Genomic DNA, 13,806 nt, shown 5'->3' with positions numbered 1-13,806 from the left:
TGGGGAAATGCCAACCAGCCATCTCAGATTGTTCCTCCCAGAAGCTGACTCTGACACAGGAGTCGAGGTAAAGTTATTTATTTGGAAGGAAGCATCTTTATGTAGGGAAGTAGAAAGTGGGACAGGAGAGGAGGGGTCCCATTCGGGCCACAGGGATGAGTGGGTCTCTCCACCCACATCTGCCGCTGACACCCAGTGGGGACCGTGTACAACAAGCCTAGGGTGGTCCCAATGGAGGGGCAAGAGAGCTGGGGTGTCCATGCACCTGGGCATCTCCATTCTAGATGAGAGCTGCTCCCAGAGCCCCAGTACTGCCAGCCTGCCCAGTGTGTAGACCAAGCTCACTCCTGGGGCTGCAGGAACCCCCGCAGAGTCACAAGTGCCCGCTCTGCTGCTTGTGCATGGGGGCCTGAACCAGACCAGCGGGGGCGGGAGGACCAACCTGGGGGCCAGCTCCTAACTGCGGCTGAAACAACAGTGGTCACTGGTCACCGTGACCCCAGTGCTTGGAGAATGGGGGCTCCTGGGAACTGGGAGGCAATTTCTTTACGGAGGAGGTGGCTCTGGAGAGTCTCGGTCCTGGGCTTGAGGCTGAGTCCAAGAGGAGCCCAGCCTCCTCTTGCTCCTCCTCTTGCTCCCCAAACAGCGGTTTGGACCAGTCATCCGGGCACTGGCCCTGTGGGGATCTCAGTGTTTGGCAAAGCTCCAGCGTTCTCCTGTCATCCGTGTTGCTGGGGAACCTGCTTTGGGCCCCTGTGTTTATCTTTTTTATGCAAACTTAAGTGCTTGTTTTCAGAGACCTCAGGAGAGGAAAACCCAGGAAACGAACCCGTTCTGCAGGTCTCCTGGGTGAAACAGAACCAGGTAGGAAAAGTGCAGAGGAACAGCCAGGAAAATGAGCGAGTGGGGCACTGGGGCAGGGGGAGCGGGGAGGTGCAAGGGTCAGAGAGCCCGCCCAGACCCCAAGGAGCTCACCACAGGCTGCCCTGCACATCACACTGCAAGCCTGGCTTCAAGCAAGGGGGGCTCTGGGAGATGCTGCTCATCTGGCCCCTTGGTCCCCCTCAACCCACTGCCTTCCTCCCCTCCTCCTGTTTCTCCCACACTCCCCCCTTTACTTGTCTTCCTTGAACAGCCTAGTCCATTTCTGCCCCAGGACCTTTGCGCCAGCCGTTCCTGCTACCTACAATGCTCTTCCCTCTGATCTGTACACAATGGGCCCATCTTGTCATTGGGTCACACCTCACCTCATCCACGGGGTCTTCACTGGACTGTCCACCCCAGAAAAGACACCCTTTCTGTCTAGCACATGCCCCTGTGGTGCCGCCTCTGCACGATTTTCTCTTATTTAGTCATCTTCCTGCCAGTGCAATTCCTCGCTTGCTCAGAAAGTCATGACTGTGACAGCTGAACACATTCAGTGTCCCCTGCTGTCTCCCCGCCAAAGCCTTGAATGATCAGAACAGGCCCCCCCCAGTTCACTTTTGATCACTGATTGAATAAAATATAAAAATGACATTTCTTTCCAAAAAGCTACCCCCCACCTTTTAAAATAATTAGCTGAACACATGATCCAAAAAATTAAAAGACCTACTGGGGAAAAGACAAGGTTTGCAGGAGTGGTTCTGTTGAATCTAATATATACACTGGCCCAAATTCCCAGCACAGTCTGGGCTCCAGGTAAAGGTTTCCATTATTCTCTCTTAAGCTTTTAAATGATACATATTTCAAAACTGTGCCATGGAGCAGGTCCTTCACTCATCTTCTAGAAAGAACAACAAAAGCATATGTCTTTCTTGAAATCCAAACTTCACATGAATTCAGAGAGAGATTTTTTTAAAGTTCTACACAGAAAGGAAAGGTGACTCCATTTAGTATTCTTTGTATGATTTCTTACAAAGAAATACTAGGATGTAATTTATGACACTATTAATCTTCTCTAATGATGTGTGGTTGTCTTGCCAGATACCTTTGTTTACGGAGATGCAATAATCCATTTCAGCACATTTATTCACTGCCCATAATTTATTTTGGAGCATCTACATGGAGAAGGAGTAATTTCTTATTTGGCTAAGCAAAACAAACAAACAAACAGAAAACAAAAAAAACCCCACAACTTTAGGACTGTAAGTAGAGAAAAAGAGATGCCTATAGGCAACATAAAAATGTTTGTAAAGATTCTGGTTTCAAGTAATTTCTGTTTCCTAGGATGTGACACTGCAGATACCTGAGTGCACATGTATGCACGGGAGAATACACATATGTGTATTATGGGACATTATATTATGGTAATTTAGATCATTAATAAACTTGTAAACTCTCCCTTAGCAGCACTGCACTCTGCCCGGAAAACAGTATGTTCAGTAAATGTGCGTCTGTGCTCAGTCGCTCAGTCATGTCTGACTCTTTGCAATCCCATGGACGTAGTCCACCAGGCTCCTCTGTCCATGGAACTTCCCAGGCAAGAATACTGGAGTGGGTTGCCATTTCCATCTGCATGTGATCTCCCCAACCCCAGGATTGAACCAGCCTCTCCTATGTCTCCTGAATTGCAGGCAGATTCTTTACTGCTTGAGCCATCAGGGAAGCCCCTCAGTAAATGTTAGGTGAGTTCATTAATTAACTGCTGAACAAGGAACTGCGTGGTGACATTTGATTTTGCTTTTTTTAAAAAATTTATTTATTTATTTTTTAATTATTTTTATTTAGTTGGAGGCTAATTACTTCACAACATTGCAGTGGGTTTTGTCATACATTGACATGATTGATTTTGCTTTTGAAGCCTGACCCAGGAGTGCAATCTCTGAGTGAGAAACTTTTAAGTGACTCAGCCAGAAGGACACAAGGCACGTGTGCTATGCAGGCAGCCCTGGCACCCTACTTCCTGCCCGTGACCCCTACTGCTTCCATGACCCCTACTGCTTCCATGCATCTCCACGCCTGGTGTCCAAATGCCTGCTTGCACCTGCGATTCTCAGTTGAGGGCTGTCCTGGGCCCTCCCTTCTGGCTGGGTGTTGACCCACCCAGCCCCTGCACCCTCGGGCAGGGTAACTGAAGACTGAATTCTACCCCATTTCCAAGAGACCCCAGGGATGGGGGCTGAGCACCAGTCGACCATGATGCCAACCCACCTGGTAGCACCTCTCCTCTCTGATGCCCTGCTGCCCCTACCTCTGTCTCCTGCCCTCCTAGCACTTCCTGGGACCACATCCCCAGAATTGACATCAGATCCTTGCTGCAGGGTCAGCTTCTTGGGGAACCCAAACTGAGACAGACAGCTTTAATCATCTGACTTCTAACAAAGCACCTGTCGCGCAATCGTGTGCTTGTGCCTGAAACGTGGTGAAAACAAGCCGATTCATCACCTGACACGTTTCAGGTGTGAAATCAAGACTCTGATCCTCTAATGAGCCCTGCGATGCCCCAGGACAAAGGGCTCGTCTACTTTCTTAAATGAGCTCAGCTCAGTGGCTGTTAGCAGGGCACCCCTGTCCTGAGTGAGGCTGGCCCACATGCAAGCCCAAGGCCCCTGTTAATCAGACAAAGGATGTGCAAGCAAAGAAAACGTTTTAATTAAGGCTTCATTGGTAAGCCAGACAGGCCAACCATGGTCTAATCCAAACAAGAACCTTGTATCCTCACCCTTGTAGCCTCTGTTCTAAAACATCGAAGCACGTGTCTCCAGGGGCCCAGAGGCACCTCCTCCCGGTTAGCTCAGGCACTGGAGGATCCTTCTCTCCCAGTTTCTTCTTGTTTGTCTTGCCTTTTCAATCGTGGTCTCCACAATGACAACAGTCTCTTCGTTCGTCTGGATGCTCCCGTGGAAAACTTCTCTATGGATTCCATCACCTCCACCTTCTCGTAGGCCAGCTTCCTGGGAGGGCTTCTCACCGGCCGGCTGCCGCTCCAAGCCCCATACCCCTTGGGCCCACCCAGAGTGACCTGAGGCCCCTGAGACTGGGGTGTAGACAGCCCCTCTGGACCAGGTGCCACCATGGGACAGGGCCGTCTGGCCCCCTCCTCCTCCTTCTGGCCATCCTGTTTCCCCTGGAGGCCCTTCAGTTCTTTGGCATTTTTCTCATCCCCTTTGTCTGCAGGGTGTGGGGTAGGGGGGCATCCATCCCCCTTCATCCTTCAGACCACCTTCTTTCCTCTGGGGGCCCCCCTTCCTCCTTCAGACCGTCTTCTTTCCCCTTGGGGCCCCCTTCATCCTTCAGACCATCTTCTTTCCCCTGGGGGGCCCCTGTCTGTCCTCCAGAGGGGGGTCAGGCTGCTGGGGAGAGGGCTCCACACCGCAGTCTCCAGAGACTGTCATGTACCGCCTTTTGGTGTACAGGTCGGCAGGGGGCTCGGGTTCTTTGGGGCCTTTCACCTCCTTGATCATCTTGCCTAGTTTCTCAAAGGCTTTGCTTATCTTGCCTTCATCTGGGACATCCTCTGGAGCCCCTTCCTGGGTCAGGGGACTTGCTTCTTCATCCCCCGGTTCAAGCTTAGACTTGCCCTCTTCTTTGAGCACCACCCACCCCGGCTTTGTGTCCTCTGGACCTCTCAGCGGTGTCTCTTCCAGAATTTCATCTGCTCTGTCTTCTGCTACCATCTCCTTTTTCCTCAGAAGGTTCTTGGGGAGGCCTTTGAGTCTTGGTTTTGCTGCAGTTATATCCTGCACAGCTCTGGTGAGATCTTTGAAAAAAGAAAAAAGGAGGCGGGTGCAATGAGTCAAGGCCAATGAAAGAGGAAGAAAAAGTATTTGTTGAAAAATACAAGCCTGGCACTGGGGTGGGGTTTACTGGTTGGCTGGTTGGCAACAAGGTAGGATCCCTGGGTCCTAAGCATTCATGGCCCACACTGAGGACCCAGCCCTGCCGGCCACTGTGTGACTTTAGGACAAGTCACTTGGCCCCTCTGGGCTTGCAGAGCGGAGGGGAGGCCCCCACAGTTCCCTTCACACTGGGTACAACTTACTGAGATCTGTCCCTGGGATTCTCCAGGCAAGAACACTGAAGTGGGTTGCCATTTCCTTCTTCAATGCATGAATGTGAAAAGTGAAAGTGAAGTCGTTAAGTTGTGACCAACTCTTAGTGATCCCATGGACTGCAGCCTACCAGGCTCCTCCGTCCATGGGATTTTCCAGGCAAGAATACTGGAGTGGCTTGCCATTGCCTTCTCCGACACAGGTGGATACAGCCATATACGTAGGCATGGGTACAGATAGGAATAACAGAGACACCACTGTAGATGTGTGTGTATATAAAGACGATGCAGGTACCGATGGTTTATACATGTACATAAAGACAATGGGGGTGTAGACAGTTTATGCATGTACATAAAAACAATGGAGATGTAGACAGTTTATCAGGTCAGTTCAGTGGCTCAGTTGTCTCTGACTCTTTGCAACCCCATGAACCTCAGCACACCAGGCCTCCCTGTCCATCACCAACTCCCAGAGTCCACCCAAACCCATGTCTATTGAGTCAGTTATCTCATCCAACCATCTCATCCTCTGTCATCCCCTTCTCCTCCTGCCCTCAATCTTTCCCAGCATCAGGGTCTTTTCAAATGAGTCAGCTCTTCACATCAGGTGGCCAAAGTATTGGAGTTTCAACTTCAACATCAGTCCTTCCAATGAACACCCAGGACTGATCTCCTTTAGGATGGACTGGTTGGATCTCCTTGCAGTCCAAGGGACTCTCAAGAGTCTTCTCCAACACCACAGTTCAAAAGCATCAATTCTTTGGCGCTCAGCTTTCTTTATACTTGTACATAAAAACAATGGAGATGTAGACAGCTTATACATGTACATGAAAACCATGGAGGTATAGACACTTTATGCATGTACATAAAGATGATGGAGATTTAGGTACTTTATGTGTAGATGAGGTGCAGGCTTAGGTGATAAAGATGTAAGTGTAACCATAGATAATGTAGATATAGGTGTATGCAGATACAGACGTAAGTGATACAGACGTGGATACAGATGATGTAGATGTGGGTGGAGGTAGAGATGAAGATGTAGATGATATCGAGGTAAGTGCAGGTGTAAATGTAGGTGATGCAGGCATCAGCGTAAATAACAGAGGTGTTGAAGAAGATGGTGCAGGTGCAGTAAATGCAGATGTGGGGTAGATGTACATGTAGATGATCCAGACAGACATAGATGGCAGAGTAGATGTCAGATGTAGATACAGATGATGTAGGTGTAGGTGATGTAGAGGCAGGTGTAGGTGTAGATGATACAGATGCAGGTTAGGTGATGTGGGTGTAGCTCCAGATGATGTAGAGAATGTAGGTGTAGTGTAGATGTACACATACAGACGCTGTAGACACAGATGTGGACATAAGTATACATGTAGGTGCAGACACGGTCGCATAGATGAACATGGAGGAAACGGAGAGTAGCTGATGCAGGTGTAGATGTGAATAACGCTGAGACAGAGACACTTGCCAGCAGAGTTCACGTCCCAGTGCATCGTGCAGAGGAGACCAGACAGCCTGCTGGCAGCCACAGTACTGACTGGCTAGGTGCTCAGAGTCACCATGGAAGCAGCAGTAATAATATCAACTGCTCTGAGCTCTGGTCCAATTCCAGGTACTGTGCAGGCATCTTGCCTGCAGCATCTCAATAACCATACCTGGTCATCCTTTCAGCTAAGATGTTCCTGTCCCCAGAGACCTGTGGAGCTGAAAGGCACCTTGATATCCAAACACTCCCATGGTCATCTTCATCACCTCTCCCCTCCCCCCACCACCACTCATGCCAGAGCCCACATCTCTGTTGCAAACCCATTCATCCTCTGCCTCCCCCACTACCATTCCAGACCCATGAGGTCCTGGATTTGGGGGTCTTCTTCTGGTGACTCAGATGGTAAACAATCTGCCTGCAATGGGTCGGGAAGATCCCCTGGAGAACAGAATGGCTACCCACTGCAATATCCTTGCCTGGAGAATCCCATGGACAGAGGAATTTGGCGGGCTATAGTCCAGGGGGTAACAAAGAGTCGGACAAGACTGAGCAACTAACACTTTCACTTTCCTGCCACATTCCCTACAGCCTGGAACTGGCACATGGAAAAACATGAAACAAGTAAGTGGTCCTGTGTCCACGGGCTCTGCCCACCCTGACCCCACCTATTGCCTGCATTCTCGATGATTCGATGATACCAGTCCAACTCGTTCCTCAGGGTCTGCTGGGTGACCACCAGCTGCCGGCAGTCATAGGATGACCTCTCCAGGCTCCTCTCTGCCTCTTCATTCTCCTTCCACAGGGTGTTGATCTGCTCGTTGTAGAGCTGAATTTCGTCATCATCACACTCTTGGGCATCTCTGATGGCTTGTTCCAAGGGCCGCGATCTGCGGGCAGAGACAAGGTCACAAGGAAACCCAGCCACCCTCTCCCTTCAGACACAGATGCAGCAGTGGAGAATCCAGATGGCGCACCCAGTTGTATTTGTCTTATTGGTTTGTTTCTCTGTCAGCAGAGAATCTTTAAGCCACAGAAGGATGTGACAACTGAACCCCTTCCCCTGATGCTTGTATCAGCACCCCTGGATATCAGCCTTTAGTGGAGCCCCTGACCCAAGGCAGCAGGAAGATGAGAAACTCAGAAAATAAAAACTTCCATCACTGGACTAACATGTACAGTTCAGAGTACATTCTTCATACTTTACTGAGTTAGCATGAAAAAGTAGTAAAAAGAAGAACATGGACTAAATAGATAAGATACTACAATAATTAAAGCGGGGGAGGGGGGGTTCCTTCATCTTATTCCATCACTTATGGCACTTTAATTTTCTCCTGATTTCTGACCAGTAGAGTTACATATATGTTTTGATAGCTAAAATGTGTGTGTTTGTGTGCACTGGCACTTAAGTAAAATAACTTCAGAGAAATGCTATTTATATATTAAAGCAGGACAAGTCAAAACTAAGGTAGGAAAATTAAAAGAGATTCCTCATCTTCACTTTAAGAGCTGTGACAACCCACAAACAGCCACAAGCTGCTTCCTTATTTACAAGCTCAGTACAAACTCGCTTTCCCACGGATTAAAGGTCTAACAGGCGTGGCCAGCCCTTCAAAGCAAAATAAAATGTGTAAACTGAAATCCACTTCATCTGGAAGAGCGCTTGTCAAACTTCAACACGCATGTGAACCACCCGAGGATACGGTTTTGCTCAGATTCTGACTCAGCAGCTCCAGTGGGACCGGAGGGGCCGGGTTTCTAAGTGGCTCCTCGGGAGAGGAAAACCCAGGAAACGAACCCATTTTGCAGTTCTCCTGGAGAAAACAGAACCAGGTAGGAAAAGTGCAGAGGAGCAGAGAGGAAAATGAGCGAGCGGGGTGCTGGGGCAAGGGGACGTGGCGGGCGGGACGGAGGTGGGTCGGGACGGGCGGAGCGGGGGGGCCGAGGGTCAGAGAGCCCTCCCAGACCCCAAGGCGCTCACTGCAGGCTTCCCTGCGCTTCACACTGCAAGCCTGGCTTCAAGCAAGAGGGGCTCCGTGAGACGCTGCTTATCTGGCCCCTTGGTCCCCCTAGACCTACCGCCTTCCTCCCCTCCTCCTGTTTCTGCCACACTCCACCCTTTACTTGTCTTCCTTGAACAGCCTAGTCCGTTCCTGCCCCAGAAAAGGCACGGAAGTAATAAACCCACCGGGCTCATATTTCTCGGTTCTTTCACCTGCCCTGGAGTCTAAAGGTGCCCAGGGATGAAAGGTGCTTGGAGTCAGAGTGATGTGCATGGTTGAGACTGCGAAACCATCTACCGCGGCTGTGGGTTGGGCTTTGCTAGCTGGCACCGCCCCGGAATGGGCGGGGCCGGGGCCCTCTGGGGGCGGGGCTTGGGGTAGCGGGCCCCGTTTCCCGGGTGACGGCCGCGGGGACGAGGCGGGGCTCGGGCCTCCTGGCTCCCGGGGCCGCGACCTGAAACCGTGGCCTCCGAGAGTCGATCAGTAGTAGGGCAGAAGGGAGCTCCAGAGGCCAGCGGCTCTGAACCGAGCAACTCTAGTCGTGGGGACAGGCGGCCGAACGGAATGAGGCTTGGGAGAGGCTGGTCCGAGTGACAGGCTGGGGGCGTGGCCTGTGAGACCCGGAAGCGTGCGAGGCGTGAGTGGGTGTGCCTGGCTATGGGCGATTAGCAGTTCACCAGTAACCCAGCGGTCCGAGCTGTGGTCCCGCAGGTCCAAGTGTGCGGCCGCGCGTCTAGGGGGGGGCAGCGGCGCGGGCGGGCCATGCTTAGGGACTCCCAGTCGCTGTGGGAACTAGTGGAAGAGCACGTTCCGCTCCCGGAGCAGCCCGAAGTGAAGAGGATTCTAGGGGAGACGACAGTGGATCTGAGCCTGAAGCTATGGGCAGAGGTGGGGCGTAGGAAGGTGGGCCCCACGGCAGACCTGTCTCACGACTCGGATGATTTTCTCACCTTCTACGGGTCCCTAGCCCTGCCCAGTAACTCTCGAGCTCTTGTCGGATCTCATTGTCCGCCCAACCCTCTCCAATTTAACTGCCCTGCCTGTCATTCCCGCAGCTCCCCTGCCTCCGTTCACTTCCCTCCGCAGTCGCCGAGGTGCCCCAGCTCTCCTTGCAGGTAGTGATGTTACGATCATTGCTCCAAGAGGCTCGATCTATCCAAGCCTCTGGATCGCGCCCCACCTCTGACCTCTCCTCCCTTCTGGTACAACCGCCCCTCGTAAGAGATCTTGTGCGCCAGGAACTGCGGCAGCTGCTCCAAGGTCTCTGCCGGGAGGCCATCTGTGAGGGCAGGTTGGAGCCTAGACCTGGGTCTGGGCCCTGTCTCCAGAACTCAGATGGGCTAGCCTGGAAACTGACAAGGGTCCAGGGTCATCTTTCCTGTCGTTCCCTGGAAAGAGCCCCTGAATTGCCTTTATGCATCTTCTGCAGGGACCAGATCCACACTTGGGTCCAGTATAGCCCCAGGGTCCTGCACTTTGCCTTGGAGGAGCCCAGGCCTGATTTGCCAGAACAGGAGATGTTCCAGATGAGAGCTGGTGAACCCAGGTGTAGTAGGAGGAGAGGAGGGATCTGTCCTTGCTGGGCAAAGAACCCAAACCAGCTGGTAGGTCCCACCTGTGGGAATGGAGGAGTTCCTGGTCTGGAACTGACACTTCTACAGCCACCTGTGGTAGAGGTCAGCCCATAAGGGCTGCAGAGGCCCAGGAAACACGTGCCAATCCTGGGAGCTTGGTTCGAGCTGGATTTTAGAGTACAAGGAACAGACTTCCAGACAGATACAAAGAGAAGTGCTTTGCAGGGAGAGGGAGAAGGACACACAGATAGGAGTGGAAGGAAAGACTTCACCCAGTGGCCGGTTGTCCCTCAGGCTGGGATAGCCAGGCTGTGAGGACTGGGTTAGAGAGGGCTAGGGACTGAATGAGATAAGTGAGCAGCAGCGTGTTCATCCGTGAATGGTAGCATCTTATTTCTCACACATCCTTATGAAGGGGGTGATGGCCCCATTTTGCAGATGATACTAAAGCTCAGAAAGGATGATTGGCTTTCCCAGACTCACACACAGTGAAGGGTGGCAGAACCCATGTGCAACCCCAGGCTCCTGATCTCCTCCTTTTACTACCATCTTGTGTTGCCTTTGTGAGAAAGCACAAAATTTTCTAGGAGAAATGGTGTTTGTGTTCTGAAGGCCTGGGGTGAAGCAGCATGAGAGAGTGAGGTTGACTTCATCTGCCAGCAGCTGTCACCAGGACCTCAGCATCATCAAGGACCAGCTGAACGTGTCCCACATTGACCAGGCTGCTGGACACCTGCGGTGAGGCCCCCAAGTGTGTGCAGTGGGGGTGGGGGCTGGGAGGGTGGGACTGCGGATGGACCCTGATGTACTGGGACTCCTGGGAGGAGAAGGGAGGGAACACACCTGGCTGGGAGACCCAGGAGAGTGGGGCTGAGAGGTGGAAAGGGCAAGATGCTGTTGAGGTTGCTGCCAGGAATCAGTCAAGTACAGATGCCTACACAGGCCTTGGCCTGAGGACTTTTATCCTGGGAGGTGGGGAAGAGATGACACACAGAAGAGTTTTTAAAGCAGGGACAGGGCTGTCATGCGGGAGAGAATGGAGGCAGGAGGACCCACAAGTCTAGTTCTATCATGTAGAAGAGAGACTGCTGCTTCTGAGGGTGGGCACTGGGAGGTGGGCAAGGAGAGAGGACACACCCTGCCCAGGAAGAGGCTGGCAGGGCTGCAAGGCTGTGCTGGAACAGCATGAGGGCAGCAGAGGGAGAGGTGGACTGAGATAGGAGGGTCTAGAGGAGTCTCCTGGGGAGGCCAGAGGTTGAGACCACGTGGAGGGCTCTGCTGAGACCTGGGCCTGGAGTGCTGCTTCAAGTGCTGCACTGTCCATGTCCCAGGGCCCTCCTGGAGGAAGAGTGCCATGCTCTGGAGAGGGAGATTCCCATCCTGCAGGTGAGCTGCAGTCCTTGGCCGCCCTGCCCCCAGCCCTTCTGCTGAGTGTAAACAACCCCGTCTCTCACCCAGGGCGTGAGATCCACACACCTGCAGAGGTTGTGTGAACCCTGGGTCCATTTTTCCTGTGTGCACACTTCTTATGTGTGTGATCCTTAAGTACGTGAACCCATATTCCAGTTGAGTCCCTAAGTCCGAGGTCAGCACTTTTAGATCAACTGCTGGGTCTGCCTAGGTCTTTTGCCTCCTTCTCCTCCCCAAGTCTGGGTTCAGGCCTGCTACCCTCTTGCCAAGCTCAGCTTTTCAGTGAGAGGCTGGTGTTCCTCTCAGGAGTGCCCCCAGATGATTGGGAGGAAGAGACTGCACGGGCTGGTTCCTGCGCCCCACCATGGGGATCCTGGCCTGGGCACCCTGCTGTAAAGCCAGGCACTGAGCCAGCTCTCCCTGCAGCGCTGCCTGGAAGATGAGTATTCAGGTGCCCCCCGGCCCTCTGAGGCAAGCCTAGAGCCCCCCCTGGCAGGTGAGGACCCTAGCAGGTCCCAGAGCACCCAGCGCTCCACTCCCCCCACTCCCCCCCAACCCACACCCATCCCACCTTGCTCTTGTAACATACCCTGGAAGACTGGGCACTGTGTCTCAGGCAGAACCTCTCCTCCAGAGCTAAAGGAACAGAAGGCAGCCAGGCAACAGGAGCTGCAGGCACCTCTGAGGCCTTCCTGTGTCTCCCCCAGCCACAGGTAACCCAGAACAGACAGACAGCTGGATGGGGCTGGCTGAGGGGCAGGCCACGGCCCCCTCACAGCTACTCCCTCCCATTCAGGCCACAGCCCTTGGGGTCCTCCAGCCAGGGCACTGGACTCCTGCCTTGCCTCCAAGGGGCTGCTGGAGTTTGGGCCAGGCTTCTCCAGTGCTGCCTGCCCGCTCCCCTCTGGAGCGCTGCCCCAAACCTCGTGGCCTGGCCGCCACCTGCCGCTGGGGACAGAAGATTCAGTCCCGCCCCAGGAAAAGGCCAGCTTCTACTCTGATGTCCAGTGCAGCGCCCCAGGCCCCAACCTAAAGGGCTCCTCAGTAAGGAGGCTTCAGCTTCGGCTGGAACTCGTCCTGTCTGCTCCTGCTCTCTTTCAGCTGCCAGGGTCCAGCCCACTTCTGATCTAGTCTAGGATGAGCCCTCCCCAGGAGTCCACTGCTGTCTGTCTGTCTGTCTGGCCCTCACCCTACCTTCTCAGCAGGTCCTCAGTGTCCGGTCCTGACTGTCACAGCCTCTGGCCTTTCTCCTCCCAGGCATCCCCCCAAAGGCCTGGCAGGAGGAGGTCTTGTCCCAGTCCTGACTCATGTCCCGCTGGAGGACCCAGACAAAGCACAGCAGCAGCTCAGAGGCAGGAATAGAAATTTCATTAAAATCTATGGACTTTAAAAACCTAGTGGTTCGCAGATGGTTGGGGGTGGGAGGCGCACCGTTATTGCTACAGAGGATTAGAGGCAGCTCTTCCGGGGCTGTCACTGCATGGAGGGGTGCAGAGGACAGACACACAGACACTGCAGGGCTTGGGGAAAGGAATTTTGGCTCCAGAGAGTGGTTGGGGCACACGGACTAGGGCAATGTGGCACCTGAACAAGGGTAGCCCAGTTCAGGAAGACTGGGCTTTAGCCTGGCAGTGGTAGGGCAAGGGGGGTGTCATGTAGGGTCCGCTTCCCTTGGGCTCTGGGCTCAAACCTCCTGCTGAGCATCACCCCTTCCCTACCCGCCCCCCCCCACCCCCACCCCAGAAGCGAGTTCTTTGGGCGGGCTGTTGGGTTATGGGCCTCTGCTGGGCTGGCCCTGACAGCCAGTGCTGGAAGGAGGAGCAGAGACCTCAGAGCTGCCGAGGGATGTGCAGGCGGGCCTGGAAGACAGATTGGGCCTGAAGCCGAGGGTGAGGGGATAGCAACTACAGATAATACAATTTTTACAAAAATAATCAGACAAAAGGGCCGGGTCGCACAGCCTGACCCGTAACACTGCACAGCCCCCCCAGCCCCTCACCCTGCCTCCAGGTGGGGAGATCTGAATTAGCCTGGGCGGAGGCTGGGTCCACCCCGAGGGCGGGAACCCTGGTCAGGGGGCTGAAGGCTCAGAGACAGGGACAGGTGGGGGCCCACCCAGAACCTCAGCTCAGGGCAGAGTGTGGGGGCGTCAGAGGCCACGTGGGGCCCAGCAGGCATCTGGGGGCCTGACCTGGGGCCCCCCAGCAACCCCCACATCACCTGCACCCCCAGCTGCCATCTTGGCATCTAACGGACCTGTAAACACTAGGGACACGAACACAAATGACCATGCTAGCAGTGGTGGCCAAGGTGACAGGTGCCACCCCTGGCCAGGGCATGGTGGGGGCAGGCGGTGACACC

At 53.6% G+C, this 13,806-nt stretch overlaps 2 pseudogenes; one reads left to right on the top strand and one right to left on the bottom strand.

Annotated features, from left to right (window-relative positions):
* Positions 1 to 373: 373 nt before the first annotated feature.
* LOC122702126 lies at positions 374 to 8,739 on the bottom strand (annotated as a pseudogene).
* Positions 8,740 to 9,223: 484 nt separating this feature from the next.
* Positions 9,224 to 12,665, top strand: LOC122702158 (annotated as a pseudogene).
* The last annotated feature ends 1,141 nt before the right edge of the window (positions 12,666 to 13,806 follow it).

Source organism: Cervus elaphus, chromosome 10 (genome assembly GCF_910594005.1).
Source record: "Cervus elaphus chromosome 10, mCerEla1.1, whole genome shotgun sequence".
In the NCBI taxonomy this organism is placed as follows: Eukaryota; Metazoa; Chordata; class Mammalia; order Artiodactyla; family Cervidae; genus Cervus; species Cervus elaphus.
This window is presented reverse-complemented; position numbering and strand designations above follow the sequence as displayed.